The sequence below is a fragment of the Tachyglossus aculeatus genome, chromosome 5 (assembly GCF_015852505.1).
Source record: "Tachyglossus aculeatus isolate mTacAcu1 chromosome 5, mTacAcu1.pri, whole genome shotgun sequence".
Classification (NCBI taxonomy): Eukaryota; Metazoa; Chordata; class Mammalia; order Monotremata; family Tachyglossidae; genus Tachyglossus; species Tachyglossus aculeatus.
In genome coordinates, this window is record NC_052070.1 from 66,061,732 (window position 1) to 66,075,027 (window position 13,296).

At 43.7% G+C, this 13,296-nt stretch overlaps 1 non-coding gene across 1 annotated transcript; it reads right to left on the reverse strand.

Annotated features, from left to right (window-relative positions):
* Positions 1 to 361: 361 nt before the first annotated feature.
* LOC119929050 lies at positions 362 to 499 on the reverse strand. The gene has a single exon (XR_005451195.1). It is a non-coding gene; the product is annotated as a small nucleolar RNA SNORA7 (small nucleolar RNA).
* Between the last annotated feature and the right edge of the window lie 12,797 nt (positions 500 to 13,296).

The following is a 13,296-nucleotide window of genomic DNA, read 5'->3' on the forward strand; positions in this document are numbered from 1 at the left end:
AGTGCTTACTCTGTGTCAAGCATTGTACCAAATGCTAGGGGAAGACACAAGATGCTCAAATAGGAAACAGCCTCTGTCCAACGTGGGACTCACAGATTAAGTAGGAGAGAGAGCAGATACTGATCCCTTATTATGTCTTGTCTTATGCCGTCGAGTCATTTCCGACCTATAGCGACAGCACAGATACATCTCCCCCAGAACGCCCCGCTCTCCATCTGCAATCATTCTGGTAGTGTATCCGTAGAGTTTTCTTGGTAAAAATATGGAAGTGGTTTGCCATCGCTGCCTTCTACACAGTAAACTCGAGTCCCTGCCCTCGACACTCTTCCATGCTGCTGCTGCCCAGCACGGGTGAGTTTTGATTTGTAGCAGATTGCCTTCCACTTGCTAGCCACTGGCCAAGCTAGGAATGGAATGGGTAGGCCTCTGCTTGACTCTCCCTCCCATAGCGGAGACTGGTAGAGAATTGGAAGCTCTCCAGGTGCGACCCTGAGAGGGGTATCCCTCCTTATACTGATGAGTAAACAGAGGTACAGAAAAGTTGTGGCTTACCCAGGGTCATCCATAACAGACAACTGGCAGGGCCGGGATTAGAACCCAGATCCCCAGGACCGTACTTTTTCCCCTAGGCTATACTGCTTCCTCTTGGGATTGCTGTGAAATATACCTATCTCAGAGTTTTGGAGGAATGTGGGGTAAGTGAAAAAAAACACAACACCTTTCCATTCATTCATTCAATCGTATTTACTGAGCCCTTACTGTGTGCAGAGCACTGTACTAAGCGCTTGGGAAGTACAAGATGGCAACATACAGAGATGGTCCCTACCCAACAACGGGCTTCCAGCTCAGCTAGCATACATGCCCAGTCCATGTTTTATATGTTATAGGCTGGCTGACAAAGCTTTGCTCAAGGCTAAATAAGTCCAACACAAATAGTTTTGGAAATAGTATTTAAAAATATTATTATTCATTCATTCAATCGTATTTATTGAGCACTTACTGTGTGCAGAGCACTGTACTAAGCGCTTATTAGCCATTCTACATACCTGTTCTCCAAGTCCATAGCCTTTCTACAGACTGTGCTAGCATGAAGATGATCAGTGAAGATGTCATACAATTTGAAGCAGCATGAGGTAATCACTGATTGAGAAAATCCAATTGTATTTTCTAATGGAGATGAACATGAATCTCTGTCTTTTCATCCTCTAGAATAGAAACCACATGTATTACTGGAAAAAAAAATGGACCTGGGAATCATAAGGACCTGGGTTCTAATCCCAGCTCAGCCACTTGTCTGCGGTGTGACCTTGGGAAAGTCACTTCTCTCTGCCTCATTTACTTCATCTGTAAAATGGGGAGTAAGACTGTGAGCCCCATGAGGGACAAGGACTGTGTTCAAACCCAATTTGCTTGTATCTACCCCAGTTCTTAGTACAGCGACAGGCACATAGTAAGGACTTATAAAATGCCTTTATAAAAAAATTGAGGCATCAAAACGGGATTTTATAATCAGTTTACTATCTGATGTGTCCTTGATTTCTGGCCTGGGCCACCCTCCCTCCTCTAGTAATAATAATAATAGCATTTATTAAGCGCTTACTATGTGCAAAGCACTGTTCTAAGCGCTGGGGAGGTTACAAGGTGATCAGGTTGTCCCACTGGGGGCTCACAGTCTTAATCCCCATTTTCCAGATGAGGTAACTGAGGCACAGAGAAGTTAAGTGACTTGCCCAAAGTCACACAGCTGACTTTGGCAGAGCTGGTATTTGAACCCATGACCTCCGACTCCAAAGCCCGTGCTCGTTCCACTGAGCCACGCTGCTTCTCTGTACTACAATCACTCTCCCCTGCTTCAAAGCCTTATCGAAGGCACACCTCCTCCAAGAGGCCTTCCCTGATTAAGCCCCACTTTGTCTCATCTCCCACTCCCTTCTGAGTCTCCTTGACTTGCTCCTGTTGTTCTTTCCTCCTCTAATCCCCAAAGCACTTATGTACTGTGAGCCCACTGTTGGGTAGGGATTGTCTCTATATGTTGCCAATTTGTACTTCCCAAGCGCTTAGTACAGTGCTTTGCACACAGTAAGCGCTCAATAAATACGATTGATGATGATGATAATATTATTTATTTGTATTGATGTCTATCTCCCCCACTCTAGACTGTGAGCTAATTGTGGGCAGGGAATATCACTGTTCACTGTTGTATGGAACTTTCCCAAGCACCTAGTACAGTGCTCTGCATGCAGTAAGCACACAAAAATACGATTGAATGAATGAACGAATATCACTATGAATTTGTTCCCAAAGAATAAAGATTGTTAAAGTGCATGATTAACTGCAGAAACGTCCCCCTGGGTTAGCTGTCAACTGCATTAAGTAATACATTTATATTTTAATTAGCCATTTTAGTGCCAGCAGAAATAGACTCAGGAAACTGTGTTGTTAGTGCCTATCAAAACAATTCTTCTATTTGTTGTTCCATTTAAAATTAGTCAATACCCCTCAACATGTTTCAAACGAAATCATCTTTCCAACAAAATCTTTTGAGCCAGAACATAATTCCACAGCTGCTTCCTACAACCTCAAGAGAATCTCAGCCTTCTTGGGAAAAGTACTTTTAGATATTCTCTTCCATTGAAGTTTCTATTTCAGACTTAAATCTGTGTGGGATAGATTAACCTCTTCAATCAAACCTCAATTGATCATATTTATTTAGTGCTTACTGTGTGCAGAGCACTGTACTAAGCGCTTGGGAGAGAATATAACAGAGTTGGAAGACACATTTCCTGCTCACAAGGAGCACAGCGCATAGAACAGTGCTTTGCACATAGTAAGCGCTTAATAAATGCCATTATTATTATTATTATTGCTTCCTACAACCTCAAGAGAATCTCAGCCTTCTTGGGAAAAGTACTTTTAGATATTCTTTTCCATTGAAGTTTCTATTTCAGACTTAAATCTGTGTGGGATAGATTAACCTCTTCAATCAAACCTGAATTGATTATATTTATTTAGTGCTTACTGTGTGCAGAGCACTGTACTAAGCGCTTGGGAGAGAACAATATAACAGAGTTGGAAGACACATTTCCTGCTCACAAGGAGCACAGCGCATAGAACAGTGCTTTGCACATAGTAAGCGCTTAATAAATGTCATTATAATTATTATTATTACAGATTAGAAAGGGAGACAGGCAATTAACATAAATAAATACATTTCAGATATCTCTGCACACAGATCTCGAGAAATACCATAGGTGACATTGATTAATTGATATATTTGGCCCTCCCATACTGGTTTTTTTCAAAATGTTGATTCACGAAACTCCCTTTTTTTTTCTTTTCCACAGAAAACATGAGTATCGTTTAACACCTACTTATGTTCATTCTTCCTCAGCCCTGTGACCATTTTGGCCAATTAGTACTCATACAGCATTACCTTAAAATTTCCTCTTGGCAGTAAGGCATACTGATGCAGGTGATCTTGACAGATATCCACAAGGAGAAGTACCGATTAGCAAGGAACCGATCAATCAATGGGATTTATTGAGTGCTTACTATGTAGAGAGCACTGTACTAAGCACTTGGGAGAGTACAATGCAACAGAGTTCATTCATTCGTTCAATCATATTTATTGAGCGCTTAACTGTGTGCAGAGCACTGTACTAAGCGCTTGGGAAGTACAAATCGGCAACATATAGAGACGACCCCTACCCAACAACGGGCTCACAGTCTCTGCCCATTACAAGCGTACTGTCTAGAGGAAGATTAATATTGGGAAAATAGGCTGCAACCCACCTAGTTAAAGCATTACTTTTGGGCTTTTTTTTTTTGGCATTTCTATTTACACTTTTTAAATTAAGCGTTTTTTCAATTTTACTTTAATGCTGTACTGAAATGCTTTGATCAATCAAGCAATGGTATTTACTGAGCACTTGATAATAATAATAATGGCATTTGTTAAGCGCTTAGAGGAGCAGTGTGGCTCAGTGGAAAGAGCACGGGCTTTGGAGTCAGAGGTCAAGGGTTCAAATCCCAGCTCTGCCCGTTGTCAGCTGTGTGACTTTGGGCAAGTCACTTCACTTCTCTGGGCCTCAGTTATCTCATCTGTAAAATGGGGATGAAGACTGTGAGCCCCCGGTGGGACAACCAGATCATCTTGTAACCTCCTCAGTGCTTAGAACAGTGCTTTGCACACAGTAAGCGCTTAATAAATGCCATTATTATTACTATGTACACTGTTCTAAGCACTTGGGGGGATACAAGGTGATCAGGTTGTCCCACGTGGGGCTCACAGTCTTAATCCCCATTTTACAAATGAGGTAACTGAGGCCCAGAGAAGTTAATTGACTTGCCCAAAGTCACACAGCTGACCTCTGACTCCCAAGCCTGGGCTCTTTCCACTGAGCCGCGCTGCTTCTCACTTACTGTGTGCAGAGCACCATGCTAAGCGCTTGGGAGAGTGCAATATAACAATAGAACATATTCCCTGTCCACAGTGAGTTTGCAATCCAGAGGACAAGCTTAGAGTCTGGAGTTTTGCTGATGTATACTACTTTTTAGTAGGATGAACACTGGTCCAGGATAAGACCGAACTGCCTAGTTTTCGGTGAGTCTGTTCCCTGTCCTCTACTAACATGACACCGGATGGCTTTGTATCCAGGATTTTTATTTTCAACAACCAGCCTCAGCTGCTGTTGAAGAGTCTCAGGGCTCAAATGCAACATCCCCACTAATGGGAACCCAGGAGAGGCAACAAACGGCTCTAGAGCTTGGCGGCAGAGAGATGACTGAAAGTTGATCCTCTTGCTTTTCCAAAAACACATTACAGCATTGTTATAGACGATAGAGTGTATTGCTTGGATTTCCCTTATTATTTCTTTCCAAAAAGACACAAAGTTAAGAGAGTGAAATAAGGTGCTGACGGCAGCTTTGTAAAAACCAAAGAATTAGGGAGATCTGGTGAAATCTGGAATGCCTAAATTACAATTAGAACCCATGACCTCTGACTCCCAAGGCCGTGCTCTTTCCACCGAGCCACGCTGCTTCACAGGTCCTTCTAGACTGTGAGCCCACTGTTGGGTAGGGACCGTCTCTATATGTTGCCAACTTGTACTTCCCAAGTGCTTAGTACAGTGCTCTGCACACAGTAAGCGCTCAATAAATATGACTGAATGAATTGAATGAATGAATACAACCCAACATGCTCCCGAACTCACACTAAGAGTTAAATTTTTAGATGAATGGGGCAATGGATAATTCGAGTATTTCTAATGTAAAAAAAAATCAAGGTAAATGGAATAAAAGAATGCTTATAATAGTCAATTAATCATTTATTGAGTTCTTACTGTGTGTGGAGCACTGTACTAAGTACTTGGGAGAGTACAGTATAACAGAGTATATAGACATGTATCCTGCCCACAATGAACTTACAGCCTACAATACTATAATAATGGCATTTATTAAGTGCTTACTATGTGCAAAGCACTGTTCTAAGCACTGGGGGGGATACAAGGTTATCGGGTTGTCCCACGTGGGGCTCACAGTCTTAATCCCCATTTTACAGATGAGATAACTGAGGCACAGAAAAGTTAAGTGACTTGCCCAAAGTCACACAGCTGACAAGTGATGGAGCTGGGATTTGAACCAATGATCTCTGACTCCAAAGCCCAGGCTCTTTCCACTGAGCCACACTGCTTCTCTAGTACTACTGCTACCATTACTACTACTACTACTACTGCTAAAAATAATAATAATAATAATAATTTTCCCTATCAAATTTGTGGAAATCCATAAAGCCCGACTTGTAATTTTTTCAATTACTTTCCACCAGCTGCCTCTGCCTAAATAAATGTTTAAATAAAACCAAATATAGTCATGCCCAAATGACCTTTGTCTACTTAACCTCTGGAAGAGGTGGTACACGAACACGGGTTCAGGGAAATTGTGGAAAGAATCTTTTAAATCCAACACAAGCACACTACGGGTCACAAACTGCTTTGATGATGGAGCTGCAGCTATGCAGATACCAAAGCAAAATGATCTGACGCGTTCATATCAGCTTCCGTCACAGCACAATCAAATATAATCATTAGCCAATAAAATATTTACAAACCAGGACTCTTTAAAACAAAGCAAATGAGCACTCATCATGCCCAGAACTTGAATTACTTCAGTGTAGCAATCATTAATATCACATCCTGACTTGTTTCTGTTATTATGGACACATTGACCTTTGAGATGTACAGTACAGTCCCGGGGGAAATACTACCGTACTGCCATTTATCCTCCAAGTCGCTTTTTTTTGTGTATTAAATACTTTTTTTCCCAATTTGAAGAAATCTGCCTCAAAGTGATATCCCTCTGCAGCATTTTCAGCATTTCCATTATAACGCTCTTCTTTTAGCTCTCCTTCAAGATGGTGTCTTTGATGCCAGTGGCCTAGTGGAAAGACTGTGAGCCCGCTGTTGGGTAGGGGACCGTCTCTATATGTTGCCAACTTGTACTTCCCAAGCGCTTAGTACAGTGCTCTGCACACAGTAAGCGCTCAATAAATATGATTGATTGATTGATTGATTGATTGAAAGAGCATGGGCCTTGGGGTCTCAAGACCCGGGTTCTATTCCTGGCTCCGCCACGTCTGCTGTGTGATCTTGGACAAGTCCTTCACTTCTCTGTGCCTCGGTTTGCTCAATTGCAAAATAGGGATTCAGTATCCATTCTCCCTCCTACCTGACCATCTAGGACAGGGACTATATATGGCCGATTAACTTATATCTACCCCAGGGCTTAGAACAGGGCTTTGTACATAGTAAGCACTTAACAGATACTATAAAAAAAACGCTCTCTCCTTTTTGAATAACTCAGTCTTAAGCACTTGGTTTATATACCCCTTGAAGAATTTTGACTCACATGAAAGAGTTGACTAGACTGCGAGCCCGTTGTCGGGTAGGGATTGCCTCTATTTCTTCCCGAATTGTACTCTCCAAGCACTTAGTACAATGCTCTGCAAACAGTAAGTGTTCAATAAATACTATTGAATGAATGAATGAATAAAGCCCATTTCAATGTAGTGTAGATAATGACTTCTGCTTTGTTTTGATAATGGCATATATGTAATCACGGAGTGTCTTTTAGCTTAATGGGACAGTGAAAGACAATGCTTTGACATTTAGATGTGTGGTAGGGTGTGGAGGTGGCAAATTTGCTCCCCAGAGAGGCAGGAAAGTCCCTAATTACGGCATTTGTTAAGCACTTACTATGTGCCAAGCACTGTTCTAAGCGCTGGAGGGATACAATGTAATGAGGTTGTCCTACATGGGGCTCACAGTCTTAATCCCCATTTTACAGATGAGGTAACTGAGGCCCAGAGAAGTGAAGTGACTTGCCCAAAGTCACACAGCAGACAGTGGCGGAGTCAGGATTAGAACTCATGACCTCTGATTCCCAAGCCTGTGCTCTTTCCACTGAGCCACGCTGCTTCTCTACCCTAGAAAGAAGGAAGGGTAAAGGGTAAACAAGGGTAAAAGGAGGAGTGGAAGGATGTCCCCTCCGTGGATGAGCCACAGAGAAGCAGCATGGCTCAGTGGAAAGAACAAGGGCTTTGGAGTCAGAGTCATGGGTTCGAATCCCGGCTCTGCCACACGCCTGCTGTGTAACCTTGCACAAGTGACTTAACTTCTCTGAGCCTCAGTTACCTCATCTGTAAAATGGGGATTAAGACTGCAAGCCGCGCGTGAGACAATCTGATCATCTTGTATTCCCCCCAGTGCTTAGAACAGTGTTTTGCACATAGTAAGCACTTAACAAATGCCATCATTATTATTATTATGTCCTGTGTACCTTTTACTTAAAATAGGGCTCAGTCATCACGTCATAGTTGGTTCTGGAACAGAACCTTAGACAGTATATGAAGGTCCATCAGCAAACATACCTCACTGTACGGCTGTTCATGATTCAGCCATGCAGAGAAGAAGTGTGGCACAATGGAAAGAGCCCGGGCTTTGGAGTCAGAGGTCATGGGTTCAAATCCCAACTCTGCCAATTGTCAGCTCTGTGATTTTGGGCGAATCACTTAACTCCTCTGTGCCTCAGTTCCCTCATCTGTAAAATGGGGATGAAGACTGTTAACCCCCCGTGGGACAGCATTCATTCATTCATTCAATCATATTCATTAAGCGCTTACTGTATGCAGAGCACTGTACTAAGCGCTTGGGAAGTACAAGTTGGCAACATATAGAGACGATCCCTACCCAACAGTGGGCTCACAGTCTAGAAGGGGGAGACAGAGAACAAAACAAAACATATTAACAAAATAAAATAAATAGAATAAATATGTACAAATAAGAGTAATAGAGTAATAATTTATTACTTGTAACCTCCCCAATGTTTAGAACAGTGCTTTGCACATAGTAAGCACTTAATAAGTGCCATCATTATTATTATTATTTATTATTACAGTAAGTGCTTAATAAACACTATCATAGATATAAGAAGCAGCATGGCCTAATTGATACTAATCCTGGCTCCGCTTCTCCCTGTTGTTTGTCCATTTATTTGTACTCTACTTACTATGTTATGACTTTGCTCTCTTTTAAATTTGCTATCATTCATTATTAACTTTTATTACTGTTTCATCGTGGGTATATCAGTTCTCTTTCTCCCCTCAGTCTTTATAGAGTATAGGCTATGGGTGGTTTAATACTACTACTAGTAATAATAGTAATAGAAATCGTGGAATTTGAACACTTTCTATTAAGTTCTGGGGTACATGTCTCCCCATTTTAGACTGTGAGCCCACTGTTGGGTAGGGACTGTATATGTTGCCAATTTGTACTTCCCAAGCGCTTAGTACAGTGCTCTGCACACAGTAAGCGCTAAATAAATATGATTGATGATGATATATTGGTGGGAGGTGCCAGGGGGAGGCACATTCCCTTCCTGCATGGGGACCACAGTCTAAGGGGGAAGGAGAAGTATTGAATCCCCATATAGATAAGGAAACTGAGGCCCAGAGAAGTTAATTGATTTTCCCAAAATCACAGAGCAGGCAAGTAGAGGAACAGGGATTTGAACTCAGGTCCTCTGAATCCCCAGGCCACTGCTCTTTTTCTACTTGGCCACACTGCTTTCTGAAGTAGGACTAATTATACCTTCCTCTGTGCTTGGTTTGATGCCTGAACAAAGTAAGCACTCAACAACTGCAATAAATAATAATCTGGACTATTTATCTTCTTGCCACCGCAACCACCCAGAAGCAGTGACGCGTAGTGGTTAGAACGTGGGCTTGGGAGCAGAAGGACCTGAGTTCTAATCCCGGCTCTGCCAACTGTCTGCTGTGTGACCTCGACTGTCACTTCACTTCTCCATGCCTCAGTTGCCTCTGCTGTAGATTGGGGATTAAGACTAAGCCTCCAACGTGGGACTTGGATTGTGTCCAACCTGATTAATTTGCAACTACCCCAGGGCTAAGAACAATGCCTGGCACTTAGTAAGCGCTTAAATGTCACAGTTGTTATTGTTATTATTGTTACTTATTATTTTTCTTTATGAAAAGTCTCTTCTAGACCGTGAGCCCGTTGTGGAAAGGGATTGTCTCTATTTGTTGCTGAATTGTACTTTCCAAGCACTTAGTACAGTGCTCTGCACGCAGTAAGCGCTCAATAAATACGTTTGAATGAATGAATGCTGTGCAAACTTGAACAGGTCACTTCACTTCTCTGTGCCTCAGTTACTTCACCTATAAAATGGGGATTAAGGCTGTGAGCCCTATGTGGGACAGGGATAGAGTCCAACCTGATTAGCTTGTATCTACCTCTGCATTTAGTACAGTGCCTGGCCCATAGCGCTTAACCAATCTCATGAAAAAATTGTGATATACAAAAAATGCAACCGAAAAGATTAAAAGACAGAGCTTTTATCAGTTTCTTGTTTCCAACTCATCTTCCCCTGCCTCACTCCCCTATATCCCCACCCCGCGTTTTTTATTTTGGGGTCAGAGAGTGATATGAAAACCAGGGCAAAGGAATTTCTCCTCTGCTCAGGCCAGGAGAGAGGATGGGAGGGTCAAGAAACCCCCTTCCCTCCACAATTCCTCCACACTGTCTCCTCTTCGAAAACCTAGTCCATTCACTCAATCGTATTTATTGAATGCTTACTGTGTGCAGAGCCCTGTACTAAGCTCTTGGGAGAGTATAATACAACAGATGCATTCACTGCACACACGAGTTCTGATGGCCTCTTCAGCCATCCGCTTCTAATGTTGTCGGGTGACTAAATCAACTCTCCCCCTCCTTCTTTATCTGACTGATTTCCCGCTACAACCCAGCCCAAATACTTTGCACTTCTAGCGCTAAACTACTCCCTACGTCTTGCATTTTTCTATCCCACTGACAACCCCTTGCCCCTATCCTCCTCCTGGCCTGGAACTCCCTCCCTTTCGGTATATGACAGGCCACCAGTCTCCCCATTTTAAAACCACATCTCCTCCAAGAAGCCTTCCCCATCTAAACTTTAATATCCCCTACTCCTTCTCCCTTCTGCATCATCTATGCACTAGGATCTGTACCCTTTAATAATAATGATGCTAGTACTGGTTTAAGCTCTATGAGTCAAGCATTGTTCTAAGCACCAGGATAGATACAAGCTAATCAGGTTGGACACAGTCCCTGTCCCAGGTGGGGCTCACGGTCTTAATCCCCATTTTACAGATGAGATAACTGAAGCACAAATTAAGTGACTTGCCCCAAGGTCACATATCAGGCAAGGGGCAGAGCTGGGATTAGAAACCAGAGCATTCTAGTAATAATGATGGTATTTGTTAAGCGCTTACTATGTGCCAAGCACTGTTCTAAGCGCTGGGGAGGTCACAAGGTGATCAGGTTGTCCCATGTGGGGCTCACAGTCTTAATCCCCATTTTACAGATGAGGGAACTGAGGCACAGAGAAGTTAAGTGGCTTGCCCAAGGTCACAAAGCAGACAACTCAATATGTCCAAGACTGAACTCCTTATCTTCCCTCCCAAACCCTGCCCTCCCTGACTTTCCTATCACTGTAGATGGCACTACCATCCTTCCCGTCTCACAAGCCCGCAACCTTGGTGTCATCCTCGACTCCGCTCTCTCGTTCACCCCTCACATCCAATCCGTCACCAAAACCTGCCGGTCTCACCTCCACAACGTCGCCAAGATCTGCCCTTTCCTCTCCATTCAAACTGCTACCCTGCTGGTTCAATCTCTCATCCTATCCTGACTGGATTACTGCATCAGCCTCCTCTCTGATCTCCCATCCTTCTGTCTCTCCCCACTTCAATCTATTCTTCATGCTGCTGCCCGGATCATCTTTGTGCAGAAATGCTCTGGGCATGTTATTCCCCTCCTCAAAAATCTCCAGTGGCTACCAATCAACCTATGCATCAGGCAGAAACTCCTCACTATCGGCTTCAAGGCTTTCCATCACCTCGCCCCCTCCTACCTCACCTCCCTTCTCTCCTTCTCCAGCCCAGCCTGCACCCTCCGCTCATCTGCCGCTAACCACCTCACCGGGCCTCGTTCTCGCCTGTCCCGCCGTCGACCCCCAGCCCACGCCCTCCCCCAGGCCTGGAATGCCCTCCCTCCTGACATCCGCCAAGCTAGCTCTCTTCCTCCCTTCAAAGCCCTACTGAGAGCTCACCTCCTCCAGGAGGCCTTCACAGACTGAGCCCCTCCTTCCTTTCCCCCTCCCCCCTTCCTCCCACCCTACCTCCTTCCCCTCCCCACAGCACCTGTATCTATGTTCGTACAGATTTATTACTCTATTTTACTTGTACATATTTACTATTCTATTTATTTTATTATGTTAATATGTTTTGTTTTGTTGTCTGTCTTCCCCTACTAGACTGTGAGCCCGCTGTTGGGTAGGGACCGTCTCTATATGTTGTCAACTTGTACTTCCCAAGCACTTAGTATAGTGCTCTGCACACAGTAAGTGCTCAATAAATACTATTGAATGAATGAATGAAAAGTGGCGGAGCTGGGATTAGAACCCACGTCTTCTGACTCCCAAGCCCGCCCTCTTTCCACTAAGCCACGCTGCATCCCATTAAGCACAGGGAAGCAGTGTGGCTCAGTGGAAAGGGCACGGGCTCTGAAGTCAGAGGTCATGGGTTCAAATCCCGGCTCCGCCACTTGTCAGCTGTGTGACTTTTGGCAAGTCAGTTCACTTCTCTGGGCCTAAATTCCCTCATCTGTAAAATGGGGATTAAGACTGTGAGCCCCATGTGGGACAGCCTGATCGCCTTGTAACCCGATCTCTGCCTTCAATTTTACTAATAATAATGATGATAACTGCGGTATTCGTTAAGCACTTACTGTGTTCCAAGCACTATACTAAGCTCTGGAGTGGATGCAAGCAAATTGGGTTGGACACAGTCCCTGTCCCACGTGGGGCTCACAGTCTCAATCCTCATTTTCAGGTGAGGTAACCGAGGCTTATAGGGAAGTGATTTACCCAAGATCACACAGCAGACAAAAGGCAGAGCCAGGATTAGAACTCATGTCCTTCCAACTTCCAGGCCCATGCTCAATCCACTATGCCATGCTGCTTCTCAGTCTGAAGAATCTGAACAACTTCGGGAAGTCTCCTGTGACTTCTCTTGTCCCGGATATCACCTGTTAGTTTTGCTAAATTGATTTTTTTTTTAACCCACATAAAAACTTTGCTAGGTAAGGGCCAACTTTAGATCAGGTGACTTCTCCCCAAGGAAAAACGCATATTTACCTGTGGCCCCTCAGCAGAACTGAGACCCGCCTGGCGAATGAATAGACACCAAATAGTCACAGAGGAAAGCTGAGCAAATCCCAGGCAGGCCAATGAGCCTCGGAAGCGGTAGTAGATTCACAGATGTGCTGACTGAAGTTTAAGAAGCGGCTTAACAGATGTACAAAGCTGCAGATCAGAGGGGATCTAAAACGGGTAAAGTTGCTTAAAGGCGCAATGTGTCACAATTTAACAATTACATGCATTCTAAGCCCGACAGAAAAAAGAACATACGTTGAGCTCTGTGCTCCTGGCTGTATAGGCATGCCAGGAAAATTGTAAAAATGCCATGCTGTGATATGTTGGTCTCCTGCCTGAAAGGCTACCATTAAGCTGCTTATTTACTTCACCTATTCAGGCAGTACAGGGGCTCAGAGTGCTACCTGTCTTCTTGTTGGATAAATTAGGTGTGGGTGTCACAAGATTATTGCTGCCTATTGCTCTGTCTGCCGAAGGTGGGAAGGATGAAAGCCTTGCGTTGCTATGTTTTGTGTGAAATGTGAGATG